We start from the raw sequence: 11,601 nt of genomic DNA on the forward strand, positions 1-11,601 counted from the left end.
TCCCTGCAGAACTTAGACTCTCGATGAGATCATAGTCGAAACCTTCGGCACCCCATTGTAGCCCGATATTTTCATAATCAAGATCAGACAGGCAGGACGTAAGGGTTTTACCTCATTGAGGGCCCCTAACCTGGGTAAATCGCTCTCCTCGCTTGTTTGATAACCGATGTCTCGTGTCAGCCTACAGGATTCCATCAACCCTAAGCCCCATATGGAGGGCTTTTCCGAGGAGTACCCTCGACACGAGTGTTTTTCCCTAATCTCAAGGAATTTTGGAAACAAGAAAATAAGGGTCACATGAATATAGATCATTGGTTGGAGATTTTTGGGAAAAAGGAATGACTATTTAAGAAAGAGGTATTAGGGTTCAAGGTTGTTTCTAAAAATTTGGTGCTTAGGGTTTTAGGTGAAAAACCACACACAAGGAGAATTTAAGCACTAATACAAGCAAGGATCTATCCTATGCACACACAATGTAGCAAGAAGAAAAGTTTTTGTTGGCTCCAAATTTTCAAAACTGGAAACATGCAAAAGTTGGAAAAAGTGGGTTGTTACAGACCTTCCCCCCTTAAAAGAATCTCGTCCCCAGGATTTCGAGACTAAGAGATGCAGAGATATGGGAACTTGTTATTAAGATAATCCTCTCACTCCTAGGTCGCTTCTTCTTCCGAGTGGTTACTCCACTAGACCTTAAAGAACTTTATTTTTTAGCTGCGGGTAACTCTTACGGTTTCCTCTAGAATGCGAAGTGGTCTCTCGCGGTAGGTCAAGTCCTGGTTAAGGTCGATGGAGCGATGATCGATATTCTTGAACACTTCTGTCTTGTCAGGTAATTGAAGACATTTCCAGAGTTGGGACACATGGAAGACATCGTGGAAGTCTGACAATTCGGGGGTAGCTCCAGCTGATAAGAAACTTCTCTTCGACGGCCTAATACCTTGAAGGGACCAATGTACATTGGTGCCAGCTTTCCCTTGACATGGAAGCATTGCATTCCCTTGAGTGGTGTGACTCGCAAATAAGCAAAATATCCGGTGTTGAAAGTCACATCACGGCGCTTGGGATTGGCATAACTCTTCTAGCGGGATTGGGCAGCCTTTAGATGATCGCGGATCAGTTGGACTTGCTCTTCGGGTTGACGGAGAATATCTGGTCCAAACAGTTGGCTTTCTACGGTCTAGGACCAGTTGAGAGGGGTGCGGCACTTACGTCCATACGGGGCTTCAAAGGGTGCCATCTGCAGACTAACTTGATAGCTTTTGTTGTAAGAAAACTCGGCAAAGGGCAGACAGTCCTCCCATTTGGCTCCATACGTAAGAAAACAAGTGTGGAGCATATCCTCGAGTATCGTGTTCACTCGCTCAGTCTGACCTCCCGTATGTGGGTGATAGGCAGTGCTGGAAGAGAGCTTTGTTCCCAAAGCTTCATGTAACTTCCTCCAGAACCGTGAGGTGAACTGATGGCCTCGATTGAATACTATTGTCATGGGAACGCCATGAAGACTAACTATCCGAGAGATGTAAAGGTCTCCTAGATCACGGCCACTGTAGGTGGCCTTGACAGGACTAAAGTGGGCGACCTTGGTAAGACGACCTACAATCACCCAGATGGAGTCATGTCCACGCTTTGATCTCGGAAGTCCAGTGACGAAATCCATTCCTACTTCCCATTTCCAGACGGGAAGTTGCAGGGGTTGAAGCAGTCCAGCTGGGCATTGATGCTCCACTTTAACTCGATGACAAACGTCACATCTAGCAATAAGGAACGCAATGTCCTGCTTCATTCCATGCCACCAAAAGGTTTCCTTGAGGTCTTGGTACATCTCCGTTCCTCCTAGAGGAATGGAATAGGGAGTGTTATGGGCTTCCTCCATAATCAGCTGCTTTAAGTCTGGAAGGTTGGGTACGCACAGTCATCCATTAAACCATAGTATTCCATTTGCACCAATGTAAAATCCAGCCACTTCTTCTTTGCTCATTCGGCGCTTGATACCTTCAATAGTCTCATGACCTTTCTGGGATGCCTTGATCTGATCCATCAGGGTAGGATTAACCTCCATTGCAGCTAAGAATCCATGGCAATGTGCTCAAGTCCAAACTCTTCAAACTCCTTGTAAAGAAGGGGTTATTCGATCTTCAAGCGGGCATTCAGGGAACATGGTTCTCTACTAAGGGCATCGGCTACAACGTTCGCCTTTCCAGGGTGATAATGAATGCCGAGATCATAATCCTTGATGAGTTCTATCCATATTCTTTGAAGCATATTCAGATCCTTCTGAGAGAAAATATACTTCAAACTCTTGTGATTCGTGTATATCTCACACCGGTTTCCAATGAGGTAATGAAGCCATGTCTTGAGGGCATGAACTAGAGCAGCTAACTCTAGGTCATGAGTTGGGTAATTCATCTCGTGGGGTCGAAGTTGTCAAGATAGGTAGGCGATAACCTTGCCTTCCTGCATCAAAACACTACCAAGTCTAAGCTTGGAAGCATCACAGTAAATGTCAAAGTCCTTGGTGACATCTGGCATGGTTAGGATTGGAGCGGATACAAGTCGCTTCTTGAGTTCTTGAAAAGTTTCTTTACACTTGTTAGTCCATCGAATTTCTTGCCCTTCTTGAGCAGTTGGGTCATGGGTTTAGCTATGCTTGAGAATCCTTCAACAAATTTGCGGTAATACCCCGCTAAACCGAGAAAGGATCTCACTTCAGTTTGGTTGGTAGGTGCCTTTCGTTCCATGATGGACTTGATCAAAGAGGGGTCGACAGAGACTCCTCCGGCTGATAGGACATGGCCAAGAAATCTGACCTCCTTGAGCCAGAATTGACACTTGCTGAATTTGGCGTAAAGCTGATGTTCTCTAAGAGTGCCCAAAATGAGTCTAAGATGTTCCATGTTCTTCTTCAGTATTGGAATAGATGAGGATGTCGTCAATGAAGACTATGACAAACTTATCGAGATACTCCATGAAGACCTTGTTCATATGATTCATGAAGTAGGCGGGGTCATTGGTCAGACCGAAAGACATCACGGTGTATTCATACAACCCATAACAAGTGGTGAAGGCAGTCTTGGGAATATCCGACTCTCGAACCTTAAGTTGATGATAACCAGTGCGGAGATCAATCTTGGAAAAGACACGGTCTCCATTCATCTGATCAAACAAGTCTTCTATCTTGGGAAGGGGATATTTATTTTTGATGGTCACATCATTCAGCTTCCGGTAATCCCCACACAGGCGAATAGTACCATCTCGCTTATCCACAAACAACACAGGTGATCCCCATGGCGAGGCGCTGGGGCGGATCAAACCCTTACTCAACATGTCATCCAACTGCTTCTTTAACTCAATCAACTCTTGGGGGTTCATGCGGTAAGGTCTTTGTGTTATAGGTGCGGTTCCAGGCATTAACTCGATGATGAACTCGATATCCCGATCTGGGGCATACCGGGTAACTCTTCTGGAACACATCTAAGTATTCGCACACAACTAGGGCTTGATCGATGGTTGGTCCAGAGATACTCTTCTTGTAATAGGCTCGAGATGATGGTATGGTGGCGACATAATCCACTAGGACTCCTTCACTATTGGTTATGGTGATGGCTTTTCTGGCACAGTCAATGTGCCATTGGTATTTGGTCATCCAATCCATCCCGAGTATTACCTCTAAACCTTGGGCTCCAAGGACTATCAGTTCAGCATGAAAATATACCCCTTTGACTTCTATTGGGACTTTTTTGCAGGATAGGCAGGTATTGGCGGTGGATCCAGGTATTTGCACTAACATGGGTCGATTCATGTGGGTTGGTATCATACCACTTTCCTGAACAAAAGGTTCAGTAACGAAAGAATGTGATGCTCCAGAATCAAACAAAACTCTTGCATGTGTGGAGTGGACAAGTAACATACCCTTCACAATGCCGGGTGATTCCTCAGCTTCCTCAGCATTGACATGGTTCAGGTGTCCTCTGGCAACATTGGCTTGCTTCTTTGGGGGTGGCTTCTTCCCGGCTGTTGCACGAGCTTGGCCTTGATTGGGTCTTGGTGCATTGGGGCAGTGAGTATCATTCATTTTGGAGGGGCATTCCCGGGAGAAGAGTCCGGGCTGTCCACAAGAAAAACAGCCATCGCCTGGGGTGCGGACATTGGGGTTGTTGCGGGGGTTGTTGTTGAAGTTTCCTCCTCTGGTACGCTGAGGGGTGACTTGATGGTTGGGGTTGTTGTTGTTGGGGTGCTGCACTGGGGGTGGAGTTCTCTGTGGTTGGGGCGCCTGCCTAGGTGGGGGCTGGTTGCGGAACCTTGAGTTACTAGGTCCACCTTGCTATTGCTGCAGCCTGCACTTGCGATTTTCAAAAGCTGCCTTGTGCTTAGATTCCACCATGATAGCGGCGTCCACAAGTGCCTCCAAGTCAGGGTAGGGAACAGCCACAAGAATGCTCTGTATCTCCTCGTGTAGACCATTCAGGAAGTGATCCCTCTTCTTTTCATTGGTGTCGGTGTCCTGGGGGGCATACCTAGCCAGGGTATTGAACTTGTCAAGATAATCGAGCACACTTGTATTGTTCTACTTCAGATTGTAGAACTTGTCCCTTTACATCTTGATCAGTCCAGTTGGGATGTGGGCCTTCCGGAACTTGGTTCTAAACTCTTCCCAGTTGATCACGTGGCCTTCAACTTGCATTGCCTCCACATTCTCCCACCATGCTCTTGCGGGACCAGCGAGAAAGTGTGTGGCAAGAATAACTTTTTTGTTCTCACCAACAGCAGAAACCTCCAAGTTGTTCTCAATAGTGCGAAGCTAGTCATCGGCACCAAGTGGTTCAGTGCACTTGGAAAACACAGGCGGGTTGGTATTCTGGAAGTTTCTCAGCTTGGACCTTGGTCCTTCTTCACCATTCCCATCATTGTTGTTGTTTCCTGCGGCGAGTTGAGCGATTTGCTGCAGGGCCGCGATATTGGCTTGACTCTCAGCACGAGCAGCTTGGCGGTCTTCCATCAAGAGTCACAAGATCTGGGCCATGTTGGGTTCAGGTGGAGGTGGGGGATCTTGCTGGCTTCCAGAGCCACGACGGCGAGTGTCAACCATCTGATGATACAAAAGTATAAGGCAAGGGAAAAACGGTAGGCATGTCTCTCTATATGGGGAGGGTGTGTGGTTTATTTAACGGAAAACTTTTCAAAGACAAAAAGTGATGAACACACAAACATATCCAAAATATCAAGTTCACAACCAAGCCAAAGTCACAGCTAGACCAACAACGTACATCGTGATCCAAGGGGGATATCATAACACGATCTCACTATAGCAAGTGCTCAAACTAGTTTTCATAGTGTCGTCCTCAAACGGTGGCTCCTCAGGCTCGTCGTGGAGGAAGGCGAGGTCATCCTCATCCTCATCTAGTTTTGGAAGGGGATGAGATGGTAGAGTAAAAAAAAATCAATGTGTTTGGTAATCAGAGAGCGAGGTAAGAATTAGAAGTTTTGAAGGGATAACAATATTGGAAGTTATTCTTCCATTTACTAAAGAAGGAATTTGTTTTGTAAATAGTTTTTCCCAAGTACGGGTTTCCTAACTAACGTCCATGCTAAATAAGGTCTCCTCAAGTCAGGATGGCTCTGATACCAGCTCTGTGGGGACCCCGGACTAGTTGTCCAAAATACCCGTTATGCATTCAACTCACGATCCCATGATCAGGGTACCGTGAGCACATAACCGAACCGATAACAAAGATTACATCATCCATTACAATACCGAATTTAAAGTCTTACAACACAGTCACACGACCAAGTCTTACAAATGGTGCCACATCGGGCTGAATTCAAACCAACATAGCAGCGGATACATAATAGCGGCATCGGGCACAAGTTATGCCTTAAACCCTACAGGCAACTGACTAGGAGAACGTCCTAGGTCGCATAGTCGTCATAGAAACCTCCTTCGTCTTCATACTCCTCCTCATAGTCTGGCCAAGTAAATAGCCAGGGACAAAGCCGTGAGTACATTTGGAATTGTACTCGCAAACCATCACGAGAGAATAAGGGATGCATATATGGCACTAGCAAGGAATTAGGCGCTAATCTAAGGCAACAAAGTGAGAGATAGTTTCTCTTGGATATAGCATGTGTGGAAGAAACAATTTCTTTTGTGGATATAGCATTTCTATATCTTTGTTGAAGAAGATACTTCAAAAGAAGATAAGACATAAAACCACTAGGATGGGGTAACCCTAATTTTTCCTTCCGGCCATTCCCGTATGACCACCGAACCTTTCCCGTACCCTTCCGGTACTCCAAAAACATTTTCCTTTTTCCTTTGGAAAACCATTTCTAAAACAAAACTCAACACAGCTAAGCAACGGCCATTCCAACTGTCCATGACCGCGGACGCGGCTATTCGAATAGATTTACACTCGGTAGAGGTTGCGCACTTTCCCCACAAGAACCGATAAATCCACCGGGATTATCCGCAGCTCGACAAACAAGAGTATGCGAGTCTCGGATAATACGTCAAAGTCTTTTGCTTATCTTCCCTGGCATGGGTCTTTCCCTGTGGGCTTAACCTTCCCAGCATCCCGGCAGCACACCTCCCTATTTGAGCATGTCTCCGGCGCCACGGCATAAGAGCCCCAGTAATCGTCCGACTGTAGACAACTACAGTGTATTGCCTCCTCCAGAGCGCAACCCGGTGTCAAGGGCCATAATGACCCTCCTAGGGAGTTGTGAGGTTTCCCACGCCAGCTTCAATAAACAATGGACTAAGCCCGTGCCCACTTTAGGGTAATGTGGTTGCGTGGGTTGGTTGTTCCGGGCGAATACATAGAACCATGTGTTGTTTTCCCAAAAACTTTTCCACCATCATTTTTCCTTTCCACCATCAAACCTTCCTTTTGAAAATGCAACACCATTTCCTTTTAAACTTACACTTGGGCAAGAACAATCCTTCCCAAGGTTTTTAAAACATTTGAACAACATTTTCCGAGGGGTTCCCAACCTGTAGTTTAAGTCTTATAATCAAGGCTACAACAAGGGGCATGATGCTAATCATCAGACAACTAGTGGGTGGTAATTGGGTATCAAAGGGTATCCTACAACTAGTGAGGTGATAACAAGGTATCAATCGAGCCAATCAAACTTGGGAAGTCCAAGTTTAACAAATAGATGAATAGAATCAACACAAAGTTAATGCAATGGATAAAGAGTGTAATAGTGCACAAAAATGCAATAGGATAGAGGCATGAGATCAAAATTTGGCTTGCCTTGAGTGTCTACTTTCCCTGGTCTTCCTCAAATACTTCAAAGTCCTCTTCTCCTTCAACTCCAAAGCGTTCGAATCTAACGTCGCAAAATAAAAGAGCAAGCAACATACAATCACCACACCATTTGAAAACATAAGCAAAACAGTTAAACAAGTTTAAGTTGCAGAGGGTTTTGTTTTGCAAAGCCAAACATTTGAGTTGGTAAAACAAAAATTGGTGCAAACAAAAAGGGTTTAACTACACAAGAAATTTGGGTTCATATTCTATGTACAACACAATTCTATTAACTAACACAAAGATTATTTAAACAGAGAGTGAAAACAATTTTAGTTGAAAGCTATCAGTAAAACAAGACTAACAAAATTGGTTTCACTGAAAAATAATAAACCTAGAATTTTAAAACAAGATTGGAATCTACAGTACACATAGAGAATAAATCACATGGAACAATTCGTCGAAAAATCCTAAATATATGAGACCCCTGGCATTGGAAAGGTATTGAATTTTGTGATCCAACGCAATTTGTTTCACTGGATTTGGGTGAGTAAAACTCGAGTTATTAGCATTTGAAGCTCTCTGGTTTTTGTCACATTTTAACAGAATTTCAAAATTTTAAATGAATCAAAAAGGGCGGGAATCACTGGGCCATGCGGGGTGGAGTTTTGGGCCGGCCCAGGAGGGTTTTCTAGGTGGCGGTGGGGGAAAAAGAAAAAGGAGGGGCCCGTGGCGGGCCAAGCCGTGTATCGCCAGCGTGGCCACTTGGCCCATGCGGTCCTCGGATGGCGATCGGGCGGCCAAGCCTCGTCGTCTTCACGACGCCTAGCAGGGACGCGGGCGGGCGGCCGGAGAAAAAAGAAGAGAGGGGCCGGGGCTTACCGGCGGGAGGCTGGGGTCGGCGAGGGTAGTCCAGTGAGGTGGGGGTGCTCTGCGGCGGTGCAAAGGCTGGTCTGGCATGGATGTGTTCCTCTCCAACGACGTTTTCTCGACGTCCTTCTTCGCAGCAACTCCCATTTCTCGACATCCTTCTCTGCAGCAACTCCGGCCTAGCAGCGATGGCGGCTCCCTCCAGCGAACCTGGGCAGCAAAAGGGGTTGGGTTAGGGCTTGCAGTCTTGCAGAGGTGAGAGTGGTGCTAGTAACAAGAGGGAGTAAGGGAGTCGACGGGGGCGAGCTGCACCTCCCCGTCACCCTTGCGGTGACCATGGTGGGGCCTCCTTGACGAGCAGTAGAGGGAGGGGAGTGCTTGGGCGCCCCTAGTGGAGACTGGGGAGGTAGTGGAGAGGAGTGTGAGGAGAGGGAGTGGGCGGAGTGGCCTTTTTATAGGCGGGGAAGGGCACGGGAGGGGGTGCTGGCGGTGGCGATGGCCAATGGCTGGCGAGGGCAGGCGTCAGGGGTGACGTACGAGGGTGGGGCGGGGTGAGGTAGCTCGGAGGATGTCAGCAGGAGGGGAGGGCGCGCGGTAAGGGAGGGGAGTCGAGCGGGAGGCTTCCAGAGATGCTTTTCATGTGCGTTATTTCCTCCCTAGCTTCATTAGGTTTTTGGTTAGAGGGGGTGGGATGATGGTGCTAGGCCTGGGGTCGGCGAGGGTAGTCCGGCGAGGTGGCGGTGCTCCGCGGCGGCGCAGGGGTTGGTCTAGCGTGGACGTGTTCCTCTCCGATGACATTTTCTCGACGTCCTTATCCGCAGCAACTCCGGCCTAGCAGTGATGGCGGCTCCTTCTGGTGAACCTGGGCAGCAAAAGGGGTTGGGTTAGGGCTTGCAGAGGTGAGAGTGGTGTTGGTAACAAAATGGAGGAAGGGAGACGACAGGGGCAAGCTGCACCTCCCCGTCACTCTTGCGGTGACCACGGTGGGGGCTCCTTGCCGAGTAGCTGAGGGAGGGGAGCGCTTGGGCGCCCCCGGTGGTGTCTGGGGAGGGAGTGGAGAGGAGTGTGAGGAGGGGGAGTGGGTGGAGGGGCCTTTTTATAGGCGGAAAGGGCACAGGAGGGGGTGCTGGCAGTGGCGATGGCCAATGGCTGGCGAGGGCAGGCGCCAGGGGTGACGTAGGAGGGTGGGGGCGGGGTGACGTAGCTTGGAGGACGTCAGCAAGAGAGGAGGGCGCGCAGGAAGGGAGGGGAGGGCACGCGGGAAGGGAGGGGAATCGAGCGGGAGGCTTCCAGAGATGCTTTTCACGTGTGTTTTTTCCTCCCTAGCTTCGTTAGGTTTTCGGTTAGAGGGGGTGGGCTGATGGTGCTAGGACTTTTGGAGGGAGAGGGAGGGGTCCAGGGGGTCCCTAGGCTTGGGCCAAAGGGTTGTAGGGGCGCAAGAGCGAAGGAAGTGCTGGGCACTTTGGCCCCGGCCATGAAAAGAGAGAAGAAAAGAGAGAAAGAAAACGAGGGGGAGATGTCCTCCTAGGGTTTGCAACAAAAGAGAGAAGAGAGAGAGAGTGCAGGGGTACGTGGAGAGGAGGGTTCCATGCAATGGCATGCATGCCCATGTGACAAAATTTAGAAAGGATGGGTCAATGCAAAAGAATGGAGGAAGAAAGAAAAATAAGGGTGGTGTGGTGGTGATGATGCCACCCTAAGAGGTGGTGTCAAAAAAAAGGATGTGAGATGGGGAGTGTTTTCCCCTTATCTCAAGGAATTTTTGGAAACAAGAAAATAAGGGTCACATGAAAATAGATCATTGGTTGGAGATTTTTGGGAGAAAGGAATGACTATTTAAGAAAGAGATATTAGGGTTCAAGGTTGTTTCAAAAATTTGGTGCTTTGGTTTTTAGGTGAAAAACCACACACAAGGAGAATGTAAGCACTACTACAAGCAAGGATCTATCCTATGCACACACAATGTAGCAAGAAGAAAAGTTTTAGTTGGCTCCAAATATTCAAAACTGGAAACATGCAAGTTTCGAAAAGGTGAGTTGTTACAGGTGGCTGGTCTGCGATGCATGGACTCTGTAGCCGCGGCTCCAAACTTGGCGGCAGTGGCTTCTCCTCCAACAAGGGTCACCGAGATCCTGATCTAGCCCGTTGGGGACTGCCTACAATGATGAATGGGGGACACAACTGTCGGTGAAAAAAACTAGCTATTACTTTGGGCATGATGGATGATGGAGACATATATGCATCCTTACCATGTTGAAGGCATCATTTTTGCAATCATTGTCCTCTCCCTCGAGCTACTCCAGGAGGATCCTGAGATCTGGATCTTCTAAATCATAAGTGTGCGATGCTCGGTGCCGGCTTTGTTTTAGAGAAAGTTGTTGGTTCGAGGGGTCAGAAGCTAGAGCTTTGTGGCATCTACTACATCGACGACATCGAGTTTCGATGGTCTGGTGCCACTAGGTCTAGGTAACACGATGATGGACGTGTGCAGGGAAGTGGCGCTATCTAGCGTGGTGGAGACATCAAATGAAGGTGTGACAAGGTCAATGCCTTGATTCCTATTCTGAAGGTGGGCTCGACCCGGTGGAAGATGGTGGCGGTGACTTCTGGAGCATGTGTAATTGTGCGCACTAGTGGAATTGCTGGACATGTTTGTGATATCAGCATTGGGTGGGATGGTGAGGCCTCCAGTGTTAAAGATGATGTGCACGGGTGTAAGATCAGGGCAAACGGCCCCAAGATGGCACCCCCTTCATCAAGTCAGTAGGTGTCACTACAAGAAAAATAACCTATAGAGACATTTTTTTTGTCTCCTGGAGACATTATCCCCGCCTTTACAATTAGAGTAAAGTCGTGTGTTAAGTGTCACATAATGCCACTACGGGCAGTGTGTCGAGGGGTAAAACACACCTATAGAATGTCTTTACATATTGCAAGACATTTCGTAGAGGCACAACATATTGTCTATAGATTTTATGAAACATTAATAAGGACACTACTTATGTCATTATTCTCTAGCATAGAGAAAAAATAATTATAAAACGTTGAAAGAAATCCTCGAATTCAAGATATTTAGGATATTTTTGTACTCACCTATCAACTTAGCCTCACACAACATCTTACTAAGGCTCGTGAAGATAATCTTATCAGTCATATATTGAATGCCTCAAAATTATGTAAAGCGTCTCTACAGAATGTAAATGGTGTCTCAAACTATGTGTCTAGTTATAATGTAAGGCCACTTTAGGAAATATCTTAAAATGCCTCTATATTTTTTTGCGAGAATTTATTAAATGTCTCATAGAAGGTATTTAAACACTCATTTCATACTCAGGACAAAAATGTCTCAACTAGTGTCTCTGCAGCTAAGACACTTTACATGGTGTCTGAAAGAAGTGATTCTACATCATGAAAAGTGACTCTACATGATTATTTAAAATTTAATAGAAGAAAATCATAAAGTGCCTCTATACAAGTGCAT

This window comes from Lolium perenne, chromosome 6, assembly GCF_019359855.2.
Source record: "Lolium perenne isolate Kyuss_39 chromosome 6, Kyuss_2.0, whole genome shotgun sequence".
NCBI lineage: Eukaryota > Viridiplantae > Streptophyta > Magnoliopsida > Poales > Poaceae > Lolium > Lolium perenne.